The sequence below is a fragment of the Cinclus cinclus genome, chromosome 11, assembly GCF_963662255.1.
Source record: "Cinclus cinclus chromosome 11, bCinCin1.1, whole genome shotgun sequence".
Classification (NCBI taxonomy): domain Eukaryota; kingdom Metazoa; phylum Chordata; class Aves; order Passeriformes; family Cinclidae; genus Cinclus; species Cinclus cinclus.
The window spans coordinates 12170235-12190933 of record NC_085056.1 but is presented as its reverse complement, the minus strand read 5'-3'; positions in this window follow the sequence as shown (position 1 = coordinate 12190933).

Genomic DNA, 20699 nt, shown 5'->3' with positions numbered 1-20699 from the left:
TGAGCATAGAACAGCAGTATTTAGTTGGAAAAGTACTTTAAAGGTATTATGTGTATGTATGTATATATGTGTGTGTGTGTGTCCTCTGTGAGAGTTACTGAGTGGAACAAAATGGATTCTGACAGAGGTGATTTTTTGTAAAGGGATGAGCACTCTGTGTACTCAACAGTCCACAAGTTGCCACATAAACACACAGCTCTGATGAATGCATACTGTTCTCCATATGTCATCGTGTACCTCAATTACTGAATGACAGATTTCATTTGTATTCCAATTAACAGGAAAGTTGGGCCCCTTTGGGCCTAGATTATACTTGAGAAAAATTCATCATGCTAGAAAATTTGCAAAAACATTCACCATAATTTTTGCCTGAAGTTCAGGCAAGAATGTTCATGTTTGGAAACATGTCAGCTAATCAAGTCTCACGTTTAATTACCTTGATGCAATTCATCAAGATCTGAAAATACGTTTTCAAACATGACTTATTCATGGCTTTGCTGGGAACCAAGTCTTATTCAGCATCCTATTAATTGTCAGACTTCTTTGGTTTGTTGGATTTTTTTTTAATATACCAGCAGAAACATGTTTGAAAATCCTTGAACTAAAAATGGAACTTAATGTGTTTTCAAAATAGCTTCTGGAAGAAGATTTCTTTCCTAACGCACTTATCAGCAAAACCAGCCCTCTATTTATGACATAATAATGTATTTTGTTTGCATATTTGAACAGTTGAGTTGATTTGGTTTGGAAGGTTCTGTTTTAGAATTGTTTTTGTTGTTCTGTGCACATTTAAAATGTGCTTAAAATGGTCTAAAAGGAACAGATAGAAAAAAAAAAAGGCAGATTATAATGAAATTATTCAATAAACATTGAAATGCATCTTATTTGAAGCTTGGATTATAGTTATTAAATAATGAGGTTTTCAATGATGCTTTAATTTACTTTTGTATTTCTATATATTTCAAGACAATTCAATCCTAAATGAGCTAAAATGATAGGAGTCACATGGATGAAGTCTTAATTTCTTTGTTTTACACCAGCAGGATTTAAGGACTATATGGGCAGATTACTGTGAGGGTTAGAGCTGTGAAGAAAGACTGGAAAGAGAAGGATGGAAAGATTTGAGGAGTGTGGGGATAGCAAAAAACTCCAAAAGAGGGGCTGGGCAAGACACACCAGAGGCAGAAAAAGGCTGTTTGGAGTAGCTTTTATTCATTCTACTTTTATTAATCTCTTATGGTACAGTTTTTGCTCGTAAAATAGCAACAGTAGTTTGTAGAATGCTTGTCACTGGGAAAACTTGAAAGACTTTCTATAAGAGGTGAATCTCCAGCGTGTAGGGGGAGGCACAAGGCAGGGAAGTTGCAGATAATCACTGGGGCTATGGCAGAATGAGGAATGATCCCTGTTTTCCTGAGTCCCTGTCCAAGCTGAAGGAAGCAGAGGTGTTTCTACAGGTGTTTTGAATATTACTTAGAGCACATTTTGAATAATGACATCGGTTCTTTTTCTCTTTGATTACAAGCACACAAAAGTTGGTCAAATGTTACCCAGTTTCAGTATCTGTCCTGATGTTTCTAAACACGAAGCACTGACTCTGCCTGTGAAATCTACTGACACAACAGATAATCTTTATACAACAAGGAATGACAGACTGGCCTGTTGGTTGTCTCAACAGGCTGGTGTTCTGAGGTCTGAGAAGTTCCAGAAAGTTCTAGAAGTTTTTTTAAGAATGTTGGAGACATAATGTTAAGAGGCTTCATAAATTTGGCGATGGGCAAACATTAACAAGAGCAGGCATACTGGTAATGATGTGCATTGTGCTTTCTGGTTTTTAGGACATGTCTGTGAAGGGGGTGTGTGTGTCTTCCTTTGAGTGCCTAGAGAAAAAGCTGCCTCTAATAACTACCAGCTAAGGGATGTATGTGCTCCTTTGGTGTTGTATTTTGTGGATGAAGATATGGGGGTTCAGATCCTTCTGGTGCTGAGTGCTTATTCTTGCATTTATTCCTTCCCATTCTGTTCTATTCACAAAGCACAGCATGCTGAGCCTTTGTGAATTTTCTAATAAAGCACCTAACAAACTGGGCCAAATTTGTTTCCGGCTTCATAAACGGAAGCAGAAGAGCCCATGCTTGTCTTGGAATTTGGACCTTACAAATGCAGTTTGCTATGATTCATCATCTTTTCTTGTACTAATTTCAGATATTTGATAAGCTCTTTTTATGGTTTACAAGTTTAAAAAGACAAATAAAACTTTGTAGATTAAAACGTTGGTTTGGAGGTTGTATTTTGTCTGCTCTCTGATGATCTGTGAATAGCCTTTTTTCTGTGGGCTTCAGCTTAAACCTACAGAGTGACTTTGGAGTGGGTGTTTATAGTTCTTTGCTTGCTTGTTCACAGGGTAAGGCTGTTGATAGATGAATAAAGTGCCACTTGAGGTTGTTAACAACCATGACTGCTAATGCTTGTTGGACTAAGATAAACAGTGAAATGCTACAGCAATTAGCGTTAAGGTCTCACTTGGCCAGTGCTGATTTTCAAAGCCACAGATACTGTGCTCTATAGATATCCATGGCTGGGAGGTCTGGAGCTGTTCTCATCCATGTTTGGGAGGTCTGGAGCTGTTCTCATCCCTGCTCCAGTGCTGGGGGACTCCTGCATGGTGTGTGCACACTGCATCTCTGCATACTCAATGTGCCAATAGGAAGCAGGAGTACCAAAACTGTAATGTTTCAGTCCAAAGCAATTAACCCTCTCACCCTGCGAGGAGTGGAGGAGAGGAAAAGCTCAATTAAAGAGACTCAGAGTTTCCAGTAAGTGCAAAATTATGAAGGGAAGCAATAAGGCAGCACTGTGGGCCTCACATTCCTCTGGTCTCTGTACAGCTTTTTCATGGAATATTTTTTACTTTTGATGTCTGTAATCACAACTTGCTGTTTGAGTGTGCCATCTGCTAGGGCCACAGCTTTCATTGGTGCAAGCATATGACTTCCATAGGTTTCACTGGAAATTTTGTGCAGCTTCCCTGGATCAACAGAAGTACTTCAATTTATACCCTCGTGGAATCAGGGCCCTGGGACACTCAGAGCTTGCTCTGGTTAGGGACTGGTTTTAATTAGAACTTTCCTGGTCTAATAAATGGATGCTAAAATAAATTAATTTAAACGTTACAATCTTGGTATCTTACAAGCCTGAAACATGGAGTCATTTTAGCTGGTAACTATGAATTAAATGAGCAAGTCATTATGTTTTCAGGAGTAGGGCAAGGCTTTCCTTTCTCTGCTGAACACATCATCACTACAACCCCTTTTGCTGTAACTGAATCAAGAATTTGGCATTCACAGGGTATTATGTGTCTGCTGATCTTTCTAACAATAGGTGATGAAGTTTGTTTTACTTGGAGCCTGTGTTCCTTTGCATATCGCTTCTGTAGCCCGCAACAGCAAAGGAAATCCCCTGAACAGCAGATCTCACCATGAGCATGTCCTCTTGCTCATCTCCCCAAGGATGTGAAGGATGGAGCCACTCCAAAGGAATGGTCCAGAATTTCTCCTCCGTGGCACACGAGAGGTATGTTCACTACGACTGTGACGCCAACAGAGAAAACCGGGGAGCCAAAGTCATTGAGACAAGTAAGTGTGCCTTGTCCTCAAGAGGGGTGTCAGTGTCTCAGTGTCTAATCATCCCCTTCAGCCCCAGCACTGGGCTTTTGTGGAGGCTCTGGCACATGTGACAAGCAGGTGCAGTAAGATTCCAGAATACTCTTCCATCCCTTTAGTCACTTTAGAAAGATGTCGCCATAAAAAGAACAAGACAATTTTTTTGCTGTTGACTTTCTGTTGTGCCCTTTCATGGGTTTAAAATCCACTTATCTGAAAGTGTGCAGTTTCATTTTGTCCTTTTTCATCATTTAAATGCATCTTCTTGATCTGAAGAAATAAAAGCAATTTAAAAAATTAGAGATTTTGTTTTCATATGTGCTGCCAAGTCTGATACTGCAAAGTAACTGCTGAATTGGCACAAGCAGTTTGAGAGAGCCAGCAGATTTAGGAAGGGAGAAGATAAACCTTATTATGTTTCTTTGCCAAAGGAGAAAAGAAACGATATTGACTTAAATGTGGGAAATTTAAAAGGGGCCATATGTTCTCACTTTGTGCTTTGTTTCTAATAGATAGACAGAAATCTTTGAAGTGTGGATTGGCACAGTAGGGTGCATGCTTCTGTAGAGAAAAGATGCTAAATGGGGAGGATGTGAGGGGGCACATGAAACTCTATTAGCCATGCAACAGCAAAGAGAGAAAGGCAAATCCAATGATAATGTACATCTGTTTCAGGGAATTTATAAGCTTTGAACATTTTTTATGTGCAGATAAGTGGATCCTTTTCTTACCATAACTTAGAACTTCAAAGCAGATTGTGTGGATAATGCAAATTGCTGAAATATGAGATTTTCCTACAAAGAGGTTTCCAAAAAAGAAAAAAAAAGAATTAAGGCTAATTGATGCCACAGTCTTTTATGTACAGTGTAAAAACTCTACAAAAAATTGATTTTTATGAACTAAGAAATTGATGAAAAAATATTGAAGTCTGCTGTTTGCATTCAGGGACTGTAGTTAGAAACTGAGTTTCTGTGAATTAAACATTTGTCTCTGATATCACTGCAGCAATATTGTAACATAAATTAAGATATGTAGCCAAGCTGTAATTGTATCAAAGTCTGGCATGTCATAGGAATGTAAAACTCATGAGTGTGGCATGATGTAGAGCACCTGATGATAACATCACTGTCAAGGTAGCAAAGCAGGGATTTCTAGAATATGAGAAAAAAATTATTACAAGAGACAAAACCTAGTGGGGGAGGCAGGAGGTGGACGATGCTGATATGGTTAAACCTTGAGAGTAGAGGAATGTGTAACTTCTTAACTGCTCAGAAAAATTAGTTGCTCTCTGAGCTGGGAGGTTACAGCCAGGCTTGGGGATGCCAGCTGCATTCCAGCTGGGAGATATGAATGTCCCAGCTGAAAGGCCAAGGCTGTGACACCCTGTGCAAGAAATGACATTAGCCAAGGGATTTTGAAGACCTTCATTTATCAGATGTAGTGCATAGGGGCATTCCCTTGCTCCCTGGGCAGACTTGGGCTATAAAGCCAGCTTTGTCCTCCTTCCTGTGCTGTAAATAGGGGTGCTGAGACTTAACCTGATGCTGAACACAGAGGCAACCAGGAGTGGGAGCTCACGCCTCATTCCTGAGTCTTTCCCCAGTTTTGGCTTCATCGGCCAGCTGGACATCTCCAGTAGATTTTTTTTTTTCCCTGCATTTTAGTCTGGATGGACCACCACAACTTCAGTCCTGGAGCAATTTCTTTTATTCCTAAATCCTTGCACAATCTTGGTCACTGTCTGCCATGGCAGGATGTTGGAAAAGTGCCAGGTCTCAATATCCTGAAATTATCAATGTCCCTTCATACTTCATGTTCTTCTGCCACAAGTCCACCTCAGCTGAGGTGGGAAGCAGAACCTGCTCTGTTCCCTCACCTCATGCTGAAAGTGACTCAAAAATGCTTCTCCTTCAGCCCAGTAGGTAACATGCGCTTAAATGGGTTAATTTTTCTTTTCTTTTTAGCATTTTGGCTCTGAAGAGTGGTCCTGTGATGGGATCAGTACTCTGAGACTGTGGGATTTCTCCCCATCCCTGGCCATGTGAAAAAACTCCCATGAGGCAATTAAACAATTTCCCTCATGATTTGGGCTGAAATGTTTCGGTTTAGGCAATCAGCAAGGGCTGGCAGAGGGTTAACCTCGAGGGAATCCTGCCTCTTCTATTTCCCAGTATACCCCAACAGCAGGGACAGGGCAGTAGGCAGCGATGCTGAAAAGAACAGCTGTATGCCATCAGACTAAAGATAGAAACATGAAGCATGTGGACTAATTAAGTTCCCAAGTGGCAGTGTACAGAGTGTACAGACCAAACAGAACAGTGCCTTCTGCTTGTTTCTATCACTTTGATGAAAATCACTGCGTGATTTGTCGCTGGCTGTGGCTGTCCTGGGATCCCTCACAGGATCCAGGGTTCTGCTGCTGCTGCCCTCATCCCTTCACCCAGCAGTGCCTGTGCCTGTCCCTGCCTGCAAGGGGGCCCTCAGCAGCACTGAGTGTCGGGGAAAAGCGTGAAAAATGCTCAGAACTTTTGAATTAAGTTTCTTGCCTTTTTTTTTTTTTTCCCAGTCAGATATAATATTAGACATTTTCACCCTAAATAGGATGAAGTGGGCATGCTCTGACCAGCTTAGCACAACAGGATGGACTTTAATTTTTTATTTTTCCACCTCTGATGTCTTTCAGTCATTTCTCTTTTCCTTCAGGGGGCCCAGCAGACTCTTGGTTAAGTCTGCCAGCTTGGCTTCCTAACTGGTTTGTAGCCCTGGTAACTTTTGATGTAGACTACATATGAGCCAGAATTCACCACACCCCTCACACCCTCCTGCCCCCCTTTTTTTCCCTCAGAGCTCTGAGTGGAAAGCTATCTTAAGGATAAACATGAAGAGAAAATTAATCTGAAAATCATTTTCCATGTGGAAAATGAATTTGTGACATTTCAAAGTCTCTTCCACCCCAACAGGAGGCAGAAGTCACACTTTGGGGCAGTAATCCCATGAGCTGCTCCAGCAAATTCCAAGAAAGGCTTGGCTCAAGTGTGGTTTTGCAGGAGGTTATAAGTTGTAAAGCTGGAGAGGCTAGGACAGGTTTGAATTGTTTGCTTGTAATGAGGCTCAGCTAGAGACTGAAGGATGAAAATGCTTAATGTGGAGAGATACTCTTTTTTTCCAAGTGTAATAGCTCTAAGTCAGCCTTGCTAAACTGCTTCAATTCAAAGCATAGGACAGACTTTCTTTTACTCCAGTACAGCATCCAGTGAACTCTGGAATTTAAATTTAACTCTATTTTAATTCCAGACTTAATCTCTCAGTTGAAACCTTGAGTTTTCAGAAGGATGTATCATTGCTGGCTACTCCATGCTTGATCACCAGCAATCCAGTTAAGGTGAGATATTGCAAACTTTCTTTATTGTGACCTTTTTTCCAAGGTGTTCCTGATTTAATCTTTTAACAGTCCCATTTTTCAGTCTTTTACATCTAAGTGCTCAACCCAAACTTTTTTAATTTCAACCCACAAGTAACTGACTCCTTGAGGAAACTATGGATGAACAAAGCTACATCTTCAGGCACAGGACACCTGATGTCCTGTAAGCTGTCAGGCCTGGAACACACAAACACATTGCTAAGGCTGCTGTGCTGGGGATGAATCAAATAAAATATTTCTGGTTTTTTACAGTAAGAGCCTAAATTGCTCATGTATTTTGTTAGACCCAGCTAAGTCCTTAATAATTTTGTTTGATGTTGTAGCCCCTCAATTAGCAATAATTATCAGCTCTTATTTGCTGTATTGGCCATTTGCAATAGATTAACTTTTTTTTCCCCTCTTTCATGTTTGCTTATTGCTGATGGAGTTCACATATCTAAGTTCCACTTCTGAGCTTCCCAGGTAAGGAGACAAGTACATAGATGATATTTTTAGATGGATGTGTGTAATAATTCAAAGTCCAGTAGCATTTCTTAGGTCTTTAGGACAGGTGAAGTGGTTTTCTCCCAAAATTACAGAAGTGCAATTGGGGAAAGATAAATGAGAATCTGACATTACAGAGGTACTATGTCCTAGAGCTGTAGTGCCGAGCAAAAAATAGAACACAGCCCTTGTTTTCTGGAAGATTTCACAGAAGGGTTTGGGTCACTGCTGTGTAATGCTTGTTACCTGCCAGCATGGAGGAAACAGACCAGTTTCCTTAACCAGAGTTTGCAGCTACATGAGATTGGTTCACTATGCTAGTAATGAGCAAGTTTATTTATGAAATATTCAGAGATCATGATGCAGCATAGAGGTCCCAAATCTGCACTACCAAATATTGCCAAAATAGGCAATGCTAGCAGGTATTTCTGGATAGCAGCACAGCTCTGACAGCAGCCAGTGCTGCACGTGTTTAAGGGATGGGATAAACTCCTGGGTGTTGAGAAGTTGCTTCCCAAGGCTTCTCAGCAGCCAGAGACTGCCTTGAGGCATGCAGCAAACAGGTCCTGTCCTCTCCAAAGCTCTCAGGCCTTTGTGCTGCATGGTGGAATTGCACTTGTGATTATGCCCATTCTTTGTGATGATTTCTTATTGACTGCAGAGTATTTAGGCCTTTACTTTTGTTTGTGGCTGGTTTAGTCTTCTAATACGGGGTGGGATTTCAGAGAGGGTGGAGGGCATTTTTTTTTCTCTTGGGGAGCTACTTGGAGTGTTCAAGCAAGGGTGTGAGAGGGTCAGAGGGTCCTGGCAGTGCTGCAAGGAGGCTGCAGGAGTGTAGGAGCAGTGGAGGCTGCAGGAGTGCAGCAGCAGTGGAGGCTGCAGGAGTGCAGCAGCTCACTAAGTCCTGGGGCTGGCTGAAACCATGCCTAGAAATAAGGCCCTTGAAACCATGAAATAAGGCCCTTGCAGGCTGGGGGATTTCCTTGATGACTGAACACATCAAAACCGGCAGAGAAGTGACTGCTGCTGTTATGGAGGAGGGTGTAGTTTGTGACAGGATGTGGGCATCTCAAACTGGCACAGCACTGCATGAGAACTCAATCTGCTCCCTTTACCTTCCCATCTCTAGTCTGCTGCTACAAAGCTTTTACAAAACTAAAAAGGGTTTCTTGCAGTTGATACTGACAACTATATCCTTAAGAATAATGCTTAATGAGAATATTTATGGTGATTTGACCAGACCTTATTTTGGGCTCAAAAAAAAGCTACGTAAGTGTAGATGGTGTGCTTTTCAGTGTTTGGCCTGTGAAACAAAGATCACACAGATTCACCTTGCTAATCCTTATGTCTCTAAACAGTTCTTTTCAATATCTGATAGGCAGCCTGAAACTGGGGGCATAGAGTGGGAATTGGGCAGTAGCACCAAAGCAGTTTGGAAGTGAATGTGATGCTCACAAACAGTTCTTTAAAATGTTCAACCTTCAAGCACAAGAAGACACTAAAATGTGAACTTTCTTTTGCTGGGAGCGATATAAATAACATTGAGAACATTTTTTTTTTTCTGTTAAACATTCTGATCCTGGTATTTTGGCCAGTTAATAATGATAGTGAAACTAGAAATATTCACTTGTCTCTTAGAGATCAACAGACCCTGAGAGTTTTCTAAGGTAGACTGAGTCACTGCTTTGACAGGGAGGGAATCTCACTGGAATATTGTTGAAAGCAGAGAACAGAATTACAATGAGTGTCAGGAGCACTGGGGGTTCAGAGGAGTTGAATGCAGAGGGCAACAGTGACAGAGACTAAACTCCAAAAGGCAGAAATAAAAAGATTAAGTCACACACACAATTTCATATAGTCAGAAGGTGCTATAGAAACCTGCCAAATCTGTCAAAAAAGCCTGTACTAATAATGGTATTTTTTAGGCAATATCATTCTCCTCAAAATCCACATTAATTCATGAGGTTTTTTTTCCCCCCCGACACTCAAAATATTTGCTGGTAAACTTCTTCTGTTCTTTTGGAAAAGCCTGTCAGCCAAGGGGAAAGGACTGATGCTCTGAGGCTTCCATTCTCAAACCTGGCATATTTCAGGAGCTGTCTCTGAAAACTCAGTGTTCTTTGGTCAGAGGCATCCTTTTCATTTGTTTGGCTCTAGCAGCCTAGGTAGGGTTTTTTCATCTCATGTATATTTGGATTGTATAGGCACAAAAGACAAAATATAACCTTATACTGAACCATCTTTCACCCTTGGTACCTATAATCTTGTTCATTCTGCTGCTCAATAATGGCATCAGAGACAGAACCTTTATAACAAAATGGGCTCAGCTGTTTGTTTTGTTTAAACTGCTTGAGAGGCATAAACAACCTTTCTGATTTCTTCAGTATTTCAAGTTGCATTGACAGTTTATAGGTTTGGATCTTTGCAAGAAACCAGAAGGGGTCATTTGGATTGATCCACTGTGTGAGTGATTTGCTCTTTAATCTTGGTCTACTTTTAGCTTGGTTTCTGCATCTTTCAAAGTAAGCTTCAAACCATGCCATTGGTAGAGAAGGGCTTCCTCAAAATATAGTCTTAATAAAAGGTTTATTTGGCACAAGCTTGGCTGGATAGATTGCTGGCAGTTTAATGAAGATAGGCTAACAAGGATTGTCTCTTGGCTCCCTGCACACCTTGGGCCACAGGAGAAGGTACATTGTGAGTGGAGCTACTTGGGTTTCATCCACACACAATCTCATCTGTGAGTTTTTGCAGAGCCATCTTCAAAACTCCATTATTCATTTCTTTCTGAGACAGGCATTGACATGGTTTATGCCAAACTCAAATTTTTTTTTTAGGTCAGTCAGAACTTCACAAGCTTGAATAAATAAAAGCAAGGTAGACAAGGTTTAGCTATTAAATCTCTCTGTGGCAATGCTTAGCTGCCTGGCAGAATTAGGATCACCTGGGCTCCACTGAGTAATAAGAGCAGCCCAGCAGCTGTAGAGGTGCCACATGGGCAGCAGAGTAATTGAGAGCTCTGGAGAAGCTTCTGTGGTAGTGGAGGGCAGTCACAGGATTAGATACACAAAACCCCATCCAAACTCGCAGTAAAATCAAATGGCATCTTTCCTTCCACTGACAGAAGCTGGATCAGGCCTCCCATGAATTGTAATGAATAGTTATATTAATCCACTGCTATGTAGCTGTGAAAATCCTGCATCCCCTTCTCTGGGATGACGGTGCAAGGCTAAATCACCATGGATATTCGATTGCATTCTGGCTCATGTAGCTGTAAGAGTATTACCAGGCAGCATTTTATCTAAGACGAGTGCTCTCTACAGCACTCACAACAAATCTCAACTTATTGAAACTCCAGTGATTAAATGTTTTACAGACCCCTGCAACATCAGAAGATTCTGTGCAATAAGCATGGCTGCTTTCAATATGATCTCATAGGGATATGATTACTATTTTGGCTCTCTTCTTGAAGCCATTCAACTGGACCTTCAAGGAATTGTAACCCTTTCACTTTCAGGTTTTTTAGTATGTGAAACACTTGCTTGAGGGTAAGAGCCTTGGGTACAAAACCTACAACACCAGAGCCAAATAGCCAAACTGGTCGTATCTGTGCTGGTCTTGAGCACAATACAACAATAAATGAAGTTAAAGCAGCTATTTGTGTTGTTTTGGAAAAATTCATGGCCTAAACTGAAAATGAAAAGTCTTTCTATAGCAGAAGGTCTGGACTGAACACATTCCTCCTGAGTTAGTTGTGGTTAAATGTTTGACAAATGTTCTTGTGTTGGCACTAATTATTGATAAAATTCTGTTTGAAAAGAGTAGCCAACATTGCAGTTTGTGCATAGTCCATTCACATCCAGTTGCTTAAAATGTAGTTCCTGCAGATTAACAGTGTGACCAAAGTTTTCATTCCCCCCCTTTTGGAGCAGGCACATTACAAATGCACATCAAAGAAAATGAGCTCTGTTCTGACTTACAGTCTGGGCATGTTCCTGACAAACCACATCTGATGAAGAGTCTTGAAGAAATAGCACAAGCAACACTGCCGGCAGCAAAACAACAAAAGGGCTGGCCCCTTCCACCAGTGAAGGGAGGCTGGTTAATCAAAGGGTTTTGTGCCAGGGAGAGGGACTGTGCACTTTATGTTGAAGCAGTGCAGTCGAATGATACATATGCAATGACCTAGCTTGGCAGCATTCAAACAAATCACATTTAATTACATATCTTTTCCTCTCAAGATATTCTTCTCAGTTCCACTGCAGTCTGGGAAATCAATAACAAATGTTCATTTTGAATGTCTCTGTTCTCCAGCCTTGGACTAATTATGCACATTCCTCCAGTCCTTATAGGGACAGGGCAGCTCTTCACTTCAGACAATGAAAGAAAACACGCAAAGCAAACCTCCCTTCCCACTACTCGAAACAATAGGGACGTCAGTTCTGAACCAAACCTGGTCTTTCCTCCTGTGCTGTGTGGCACCTTCTGACAAGCTATGCCCGGCCTCCTCCCAGGCTTATTGGCACTTTCTGCATCTGTTATGGTGCTGAGGAAATCACCTTTGATTTCATGATCAGAGTGAGCCGCTGAGCCAACGGTCTGCAAGGAATTGGGACAGCTCTGTTTTATTGCTGGCTATTTGCTCTCATGGCCAAACCAAATAGCATCTCTCATCGCACAATTCCTTTATCTAGAGCATAGGAATGACCATGTTTTTCTAAATCCCTCTCAGTGACCTGTGAATGAAAAACACAGCACCTGAACTATCATTGTCATTATTAGTGAGGTGATGCTAGGGGTCCTGACACTCTAGTGTGCAAAGTCACAGGTGAGAAACAAAAAAGCTCTTTAAATAAAAGGTGTGTTCAAGCCACTGTAGTTTAGGCCCTGGGGCCCATTTTTAACAGATCTGGCTTGTTTTTTTACTGGGAACAAAATGTTTACACAGGTTTGGTGAAAATGGCAAAGATTTCCACATATTCATGGGGAAAGCAGTAGTATTCCTTTAAGGGGAAAAAAAAGAGAGCAAACTACAAGTTCCCCTGGTCTTGGCAAATCATGAGGCGTTTTTCATTTTGTAACATCAAAGTCGGCTCCTCTTCTTTGATGTCTTCGCATGCTGTTTAAGGTAAAGCATGAATGAAGAAATGTCAATCTGCAAGGTGTCCATGTAGTTTATGCTGAACACTGAAGAGGACTTGTAGATAAAAGGCAAACACAAGGTTTGATAATGAATGTCCAACAAGGAGGTGTGCATATCTAAAAGGAAGCACTCAGCTGGAGAACAGCTCTGCAAACCTCAAAACTCTGCTTAGCCCAAGTTTAAGAGATTAAGAAAAAGTGGATTTTTTCAAAAGTGTGGAACCAAGGCAGGAATTCTGTAAAAATCCTTGTTTTTCTATAAGAAATGAATGTTCTTTCAATGGCTTTACTTAACAATAATGAATGTGCCACCAACTGTGCTTAATTTGACAATGTGTAATTTTGAGAAGATACAGAGTTAATACTGGGAAAAGCATCAGAGAGGAAAGTCTAAACCAGCACAGTGCACTTTGGAAATTTATAGTGGCTGCTTTGTGGTCTCTAGTGTCTGAACACTGGCAAAAGCTGTATGCTGAATCAAACAAAGGAAAGTGTTGATTATTTAACTTGGTTTGTTCCGAGGATCTAGAAACTCTAACAGAGTGATAGTCACCTGGGGAGGCTGAGCTGTGCTGGGATGAAGGGGAAGGCACTTGCTGAACCCAAACCCCATAATTTTCAGGACCACAACATCCAGTGATGTTACTAGCAACTTAGCTGCAGAAGAGGGTGTTTCAACTCTATCTTTCAGCTGCTAACATTAAATTTATGCCTCCTTTTCATTATTTCTGAAGCTGTAAAAAGTTGGTTTGATGAACTGCGTGTGCTTTGCTTGATTTACTCCCGGAGCAAGTGCACTGGGCACAGTGCCCTGGAAAAGGGAGCACCCACGGGGGCTGTGAGGGGAGCCAGGGCTCAGTGCCAGCCAGGCTTTTGCTTTGCTGAGACAGCTCTGCAGGGGTCCAGAAATACAGCAATGTCCTCATATTACCATTTGTCTGCTGCAAACAGGACTGAGACAGCAAAATAGTTTAGGTTGATGAGCAGGACACAGAAACCTTGGAGTGGTGCTTGTTGCAGTGGATGTATATGAATAAGGAATGTATGTAGGTGAGTTTCCAGGTACAGCCAGGCTGCTTTTGTGTGTATTGACCTGTATGACACTGAGTCTTGCCCATTAAGATCAGAAATACCTGTAAGAACGTAGAAATGACTAGATGTTTCATGCACTATAGTTAAGGAATGGGTATCCACAGAATTCAGGGAAATAAGAGGTAAAACTGCATAGCTTCAGTCAAGGCACTTATATTCTCATCAGGCTTTTCTTCAGTTCGTTGGGTGTAACCACAAGAAAACAGTATTTACTAGCACTTTGAATATTGGGAAGAGACAATTAAACACTGAGTGACTTTTTCTGTTTGAGAACACATATTTGGCGCTGCCCAAAACTCCCTGGAAAATCTGTAGCCTTGGGATAATAACTTATAAAAGAGAAAGAAGGGTATAATGCATGGGAACATTGACACCTTATCTGTTTTCTTTCTTACATGAGGGACATCTTGTGAGAAGATAACAATATTATTAGAGAGAATGCCTACGTTTTCTCTGGAAAGCTATCTATTACTCTAAACAATCATCTCTTTTATTTCTTGAATTTTTCTTCCTCTCTATTCTGCTCTAACAAAAGAATGTGCAGAGACGAAAAAGAAAATCTGGATAAAAGGAGACCTTTACTTCCTTCCAGATCTCCTTGCCAGATTCAGACTATTTTGACTGAAGAGGATTAGGTGTAGAAGAGGCTTGGGGAAAGTCCAAAGCCAATATTGAGATATGTTTTTTTCTCACTTAAGGTGGGACAAAAGTGAAAAGAGATCATCTGATTGTGAGTTCTATGAGCTGGCTATAGCTGCTGACCTACAGATCATAGATATAAACAAGGGAGATCTGGCTCAATTTGAAGACTCAGCTGTTAAATAATTCCTCTAAACTTGGATTTTTTAATAGTTTATCATCAACCTGTGGATTTCAGGTCCAATAAAGAAATGCCTTGGAAAGTTCAAGAATGGGAAAGCCTTCCTACAGATGGTGTGAAAATGTACTACCCTTTGGAGAGCTCTTGGAAAAATCCTTACTGAATGTCATTGCACAGGTAGAGACTCACTGAGCCAAAGCTTCATGACCATTTTGGGGTTTGAATAGAATACGGGAGCAAGAAAGAAGATCCTTGAGCAGCAGTGGTTACAGGAGCAGTAAAACAGAGGGTGAGTTCTTCATTCTTGCATCAAGCTCTCACAAAGGTCTGTAATCACATCGCATGCTCTCAGGCATAGGGGCACAGCTACAGGAAATGTTTCTGCAATAATCTGACTGACTAGGCCAAAGGGGTGACCCACAGCAAGAGGAAATAATGTGTCTGACCATAAAGTGCTGTGCAACATCTGAGACTTTCCAACTTAAGGTCTAAAAGAAATGCCTGAGGTCTCTCCCTGCCATGGAAAACTTAGGCTTAATTAGAAGTGCAATTGTATTGGATAGTTCTGAAAGATAGAAAAGAGATGGCAAAAATATTCCTGAGACACTGTCAAGGACTTCAGAGGTTCCTAGTGCAGTGAGGGGTTTCAATTTACCCTCTAATTCTCCTTAGCTGCCTCTGGAGCAGGTGCCAGGGAAGCTGTCAGAGAGTGAAATTCAGCCCAGCCTGTAGAACTCCTCTGGGCTGCTGAGCACACTCAAGTCTATCCTGTCACACAGGCACTGAGCTGTAGCCAGTGAATGCAACCATCACACCTCTCATGGCATTGTGGATATTTTCTGCACTGAGAGCCATGCTACTATGCTGAAGGATTTGATCCACTATTCATAGAAACTCTGAGTTCAGCAGACAATGGCATCAACTTTAGTATTGCATTTGCTCAAGAAAATTTTAATTCGGGTTATTATTGTTGTTTTCCTAAAGAATTGCAGTTACATAGAACTGCAGCCTGAAAGTGACCCTACTTCATCAAATTAAGTCTCATTTTTATACAGTCTTCATCTTTTTGGTTGAACAGTTACAAGGAGCACCTGCATTCACTTTATTTGTCTAGTATATATCCAAATAATTGCTGGGAAATATAACTTTTGAGAAGAGAGATTAACTTTCAAGCTCTGAGTCTTTTAAATGTCATCTCTGTGAAAACTACTGACAGTCAGTAGGTGGAGAGTTACCATTGTCTGACAATGATATTCATGGGGAGCAGTTTCAAAATGCAATGCCAAAGAAAAGAATTTCAGGACTCTCAAAAGACTTTGGAAATAAGAAAGTTTTCCCCCTCAACACTTGTGCAGAAGGAACTGTATTTGTTCTAGGAGGCTTAATCACCTGATTTTGTTATGATTCTCAGTTCAATTTCTTCAGACACAGGGACTTGAAATAGGACTGCAGGTACGGGGTGATGCTGGCATTTGAATCTTTAAAAGACAGAAGAACCAGTGGATTAATTAATTCAAATCATACTCCCTCTCTCGGATTTCAGGATGCTTCAACAGAGTGCACACTGCTTCAGCCTACAGTGGGGGCAATGATGATGAATTTTTTTTTTATCATGCATCTGTTCTAAAAGCCCTGTGCAGGTTCATTTGTGTGAGGCATTTCATACAAATCTTATGCAAAGATAATCCTGGCTTAGGACAGCAGATCTGTTACCGAATCTGAGTTCTGTCATACCCGAGCTCTGCAGTTCAGGGCCATTGTCACAGGAAGGCAGATGTCATTGCAAGAGCAAAAAAAGTGGGGATCTTCTTATATTTTCTGACACTAGAAAATATGTGACAATGGAATCCTTCCCAATTTTGAAACTTTCCCTTTAATCCCTTTTATATAATTTTTAAATTTTTTAGCTTGAAGAGCTTTGATCTGTTTTGTCCCTAGAGAACAGCCATGGTTTTGTTCTGTCCCTCCTCTTGTTCCTTTTGTCTGTTTCACACACTCTTTTGTCTTTATATCTGCTTTCTTGGTCAGCACAGTGTCATGTGTTGTGCTTCCTGAACCTGCAACTTTTCTCCATGCTCAAAAACATGGCTGTTACCAGAATGTCCAATCTGTCCCTTTCCCAGCTCCCTGAAACCCACAGCAGCCCCAGTGCAGTCCCCTCCTGGGGACCCTGAACAGGACCCAGCTCCTGGCTCTCCCACTGCAGGTCAGTTTGCTGCTCCATTGGGCTGGAGGGCTCCTTGGATCCACCTCTCTCTCCTGTAGGGCAGCAAACTCTGACATCACTTAACAAGCGGTGACTGCTCACAATAAGAAGAGTCTTCAAAGAGTTATATTTACATGTAAAAAGGCACAGGGACTTTTATGTATGCCAGATGGCCCAAAGCAGGTGGATGTTATAATGTAGCTGTGGATTACTGCAATGCCAGAGGAGGAGAGTGATGTTGTTACTAAAACAGCACCTCAGGGCCCTAACCTGGGCTGTGTTGTGACTCCTGTTTTACTGGCACTGTACAAATGTATCATGTCAATCACTGACACCAGGAGATCGCAATCTAAACAGACAAGATAATTACAGACTGAAGTGGATACAGAAAGACTTTCAAAGGTCCTGCAGTCTGCCAGAGCTGGAACTCCAGCTCAAGGCATCTTAATACAAACTGAGCCTCTTGGTCAGCAGTCCTTGCTGCTGTTGTCAAAATTGACTGGTTTGTTTATTTGCCCTGGATCCTGTAGATCCCTTAGGCTGCAACCCCCAGCTCTTTTTGTAAACAAAGGGATCACTAGGACCCAAGCACCTTAATCTCTGGAAGGTTCTGTGTGTTCATTCTAAAGAATTTTACCATTGAAAAATATTTTAAAAGAAGGTCTCCAGAAGGAGCTGATTTGTGGCAGCAGTGAAGGTACAAAATGTTGTGTTTATAACATATCTAGGTGCAGCTGCAAGCTTTTTGTCACCCACTGCACCACCATGGGACTGAACCCATGGGATGCTGCAGGTAGTACTAATGCTCAGAGACCACTCACTGTAGCTGTGGCATTTGTGGAGTGAGCTATGCCTGAAGAACATAAGAAATTTCAGACTCCACCTGAGTGCTTCTGTCTGAAGTTACTCAAAATGTGACTAAATGAAATATTGAAAGAGCTTTAGAGGGGATCCTGGGATAAACAGAACAGTGAGGGCAGAGGGGACAAGAGTTTCTGGAAAAGGAAGTCCTGCCACTGACCTTCTAGAGTTCAATGAGGTGTCAATAAGTATGTGCGCATCAATATTTTTATTTTCAAAATTTCTTTTTGAACATTGCACACAAAAGGCTATTGAAGAAACTGCATTACAAAAATGTTAGTGGATGAATTATTTTACTGATAACTCGCTAAGATACAGGAAGTAAAGGGCTGAGCTTAAAGGTCCTTCCTGCATTGCTGGAGACAGAATACTGGTCTAGGATCCAGGAGGACACTACCACTGTCCTAGTCCAGTGTTTCTTATATTCTGGAATCAGTCACAACGTCTTTTCCAGAATCAGTTTGAAAAGTGGCCATGTGAATGTCTTCTGCATAACCCGGAAGAAACTGAGAGTATTCTTCACTCTGTGTTTAGTCAGGAGGGATTTGCAAAGGAGTGGTATGCACATTATGCAGAACTACAAAGAGTCAACTTTGGGCCATCCCTGTTAGCCTAACTTCAAAACTTCTGAAGTAAATCCTAAATTCCTGCAGGATATGGATGTCACTGTCTTGATCTCAGAGCACCTGGCAGCTAACTTACTTGTGGAGAGACAATTCATTTTTACTGTTTCTGAATTTTGGTTTAAAACTGCATTAGACTGAGTAGCTTTTTACCACCATATTCATTGAAAGCCTTACTGAAGAAATAAAGGGCAAATGAGCTGTTGGAGACCCAAAAGGGATGATAGTAATTTTCAGTTTATTACGAGGAGAAAATGCATCTGGAGTGATCAAAGCTAAAAGCTTTGCCCTCTGGAGCCAAAGCAGCCCCTATGATGAGCAGGCATATTGTGGAACACCTGGAGGAGAGCCGTGGGTCGGATGCCTGAGTCTTATATTTTAAATTTTCTGTTTAGAGGAGGGGAGTAAAGCCAAAGGAGGGGCAGGAGCTGAAAGGAAATAGAGCAGTGATTAAAACAGACCAAAGGATCCCATCCCCAGCCAGCACAACTTTGCTGCTGGGTCTCACATGCTGCCACAAGTTTTCAAAACCAGCAACAACCTTTTCTCACTACAAAAGGAATAAAACAAACTTTAGCTCCTGCTCAGTATCTCTCCTGGAACAAAAATTTTCAGTGTCAGTCAAACGGGTTCCTTTTTTGTTTTGACAGAAGAAAGATTTTTCCAACATGTTATGGAAGAGGGGGAGCAATGTAGAATCTGCTTCTTTGTAATCTAAAGTGTTGGGAACTGTTGTTTAAATATGTTAGCCTCCTAAAATGGGAGCCTGGTAGACAAGCAGAGCAGGAGCACATGGTTTTGTGACTTCAGGACAGCTGGAACTGTAAATTAAATGTATTCCTTCAAAGAACCTCGAGCTCCAAATTATCATGATATCACATCATACCCTGAGTAAAGAGAATATCCGAAATGACCTGACTAGAAGAATGGGACATCCAAAGCTGTGACAAGAGTTCTCTGAAATTATAGGAGACATTTGAATTGAAGATTTGAAATTGGAGAAAGTATCTGCTACCACAAAATGCCAGTGAAAGCAAAGACAAGAAGACAGCTTTATTTGTGAGAATTAGAGGTCTTTGTGCTCTTAATGTATTTAACAGTTCTTATGTAAATTGAGGCAGATGAGGCATTCTGTGAGCCCTCAGTACAAAACCAGGATAATACTACATTCCTTGTAAAAGATGAATATAAGTGTCATTTAAGCTCCTTCAGGTCCAGCAGAGAAAAATCTACGATAGTGGAGAAGAGTGATGGGATTAGAAAACAGCTGCTCAGGATGATGAACCTCTAAGGGAACTCTCTTTTTCAACAGCTTCATTCCTTGAGGTGTGTCAAACCAGGCACCTGAGGTATGTCCTGGGCTATGGTGAGATAAGAGTCCAGAAGGTGGACATCTTTTTATGGGTCTCAGATCAAATGAAAACGGTGCTGTCAGGGAGGTTAGGGCTGGCAGGATGGACTGCCGTGCCGCACAGCCTGTGTGCGACTCCTCGTGGCTGTGCTCTGTGGTGCTGTGCTCAATGGCTGTGGATGGACAGAGCCCCAGAGAGCTCGGGGCTCCACTCTGGGCTGCAGTGAAAGCCATGGGCTGTTCTCAGCCTGACCACTCCAGGTGCTCCTGCAGGAAGGATTTTCCATACAGGACATGCCACATGCCACAGAGCTGATACTTGTGTCTCATCAGTGCTAACAGCAGTTCTGTTTGCTGCACTCCTTCTGCCTCAGTGCCTGAAAAGAGACTGATGAGAGCCAAGCAGGTCTGTTCTGGTGCTTTTAATCCTTTGATTCTTCTTTTCATTCTGCAAATGCCATATGAGAGAAAAGGGAACATCCGTCCAACTTGAGGCTCCAAAACTAGGGGTGGCATTTGACTAATGTGTCATAATATAAGTTCCAGTTTAAGCCACAGAAGAAGCCTAAAATGAGGCCAGAGTGTTCAAAAAAAGCTTTGGAGCCTTTTTTTCTTTAGATGTGTTGTAACTTGACATTAAAGATGCTACTAATTCTTCAAGTACAGTCAATGTAGACTTCCAAATGATTTGGCTCTTTTCATGCTGAATTATTGCCACATGAAGTGGAAACCAGTGAATAACTCTTCCTTTACTCTGCTCTTATTAAGCTTCCCTCATGCCCCTTGCCTTGGTGTAAGGAACACAGAACTAAAGATTCACCAGGTCTAATGAAGTCTTGCCCTTTACAGGTCCAAATTCACCTCTTTTTTCCCCTTCTCTCTGAAGCACTTCTTGGTAAAACAACTAAGCTGAATTAGGTTCTATTTTAAAATGGTCTGCCGCTGACAGCCTCAGTTCTACAAGCAGTTGAAAATGGCTGGCAAACCTTTATACAAACAGCATGCAAAACATCACACAAAGCCCAGGGAAGAAATGGC